We start from the raw sequence: 1508 nt of genomic DNA, 5'->3' as shown, positions 1-1508 counted from the left end.
TTAAAAATCACCGTGCAAATTTAAATAGCAGATAAAACGACAAAACATACAAACAAATTTGTTTTTGATATTGGTACAATATTAAAGAAGTTATGAGCATTTCTTTACATATAGTTTTTACAGAATTCGACTATTTTAAGGCGTGATATCTCTGGAGCCTTTATGCAAAAAAAATGCATCCCTTTTCATTTTGTTGTGGCTTGTAAACAATTCAAAATTGTCCATGGTCATAAAAATAACTTTACTTCTGTAATAAATAAAATATTAACTAAAAAAAAAATTAAAGTCAGGGGACACCCGGGTTTGAACCGGGGACCTCTCGATCTGCAGTCGAATGCTCTACCACTGAGCTATATCCCCAACTTGAAAGCTGACAAAAGTTGTCAACACATAAAATACACATTATTACAAACCATAATTTATGTCCATCTCCATCGTGGGTTATAATGTACATACATATGTACGTAAAAGATTAGATAAATAGAAGCAATCGATTTCGTTTTTTTTTTTTTCAAATATTCCATTTTGAAACATTACAGTGGCTCAAAGAATTATAAAGTCAGCGAAGATAACACTATGCGACAAATGACATTTCCGCCCATTTCTAGTTTATTCGAAATATTCGAGTTAAGATCGTAATCGTCGCATTTTAGGTATATAGTGTCTTTGGCAACTTTACTGAGAAGGATATGGGGAATATTTTTGTTAAAAGTTTTAACCCCCATGCGGCTCAAATCATCATAAATTTAATCTCTATTTCCTCCTATCTATACTATACGGCTTTAGGAAAATATGTGTTGTCGCTTCATGGTAATTTTCACAATTTAAAACACACACTTTACGCCCATTTTTCAACAGCTATTATCTGTAAATTGTTTATTTTACCACTTGTTTCTGTATTTTTTATCTGCAATTGGTTTATTTTCCTTCCAAAAACAATTTTGAAAATATTTGCCATAGTCGGATAAACGTTATCTGGCACATAATTCTCAACGTATTTTATAAATTGCCGTAGACAATGCAATTGGCTGGCAGAGTGTTATCGACATGACAAGTAGTTATCTTACGTGATGTGCTTATAAATAATCTCAATTTATATTTGAAAAAAAGCAAAATAAAAACAAACAGTAAAATACATTTGTCGAACACACATTTTATATTCGCAATTTATTTTGAATAGAGAATAGTATCAGCTATGTATCTTTGTATTTGGATGTCTGTCTACCTATTTAGTCAATTCAATCAGTCAGCATCGATCGATGTGAGGCATCGTTTTTGTCTTTAGGAACCCAACCTATTACTTACAATTGTTTTTTGCCTTTTTCTGCATTTAATTTAATTTCTATTGAAATTAAACAATTCTGAATTTTTATTTCATTTAAACTTTGTTGACAGAGGCAACAACACAAGGTTATATCTATCAAATCATTGAGAAAATGCTGCTATATGTGAAGTGTTACACTGGAAAATTAAAAATGAAAGTGAAAGAATTTAAAAAATAATTTTAA

General features: G+C 30.4%; 1 non-coding gene across 1 annotated transcript; it reads right to left on the bottom strand.

The window, feature by feature from the left end:
• Nucleotides 1–288: 288 nt before the first annotated feature.
• On the bottom strand, nucleotides 289–360 carry TRNAC-GCA (transfer RNA cysteine (anticodon GCA)). Its single transcript has one exon. It is a non-coding gene; the product is annotated as a tRNA-Cys (tRNA).
• Nucleotides 361–1508: the final 1148 nt, after the last annotated feature.

The sequence above is a fragment of the Musca autumnalis genome, unplaced genomic scaffold (assembly GCF_047663935.1).
Source record: "Musca autumnalis isolate F117 unplaced genomic scaffold, ASM4766393v1 scaffold_3, whole genome shotgun sequence".
Lineage (NCBI taxonomy): Eukaryota > Metazoa > Arthropoda > Insecta > Diptera > Muscidae > Musca > Musca autumnalis.
The sequence above is the reverse complement of the archived record's forward strand: the minus strand, read 5'-3'. Positions and strand labels throughout refer to the sequence as shown.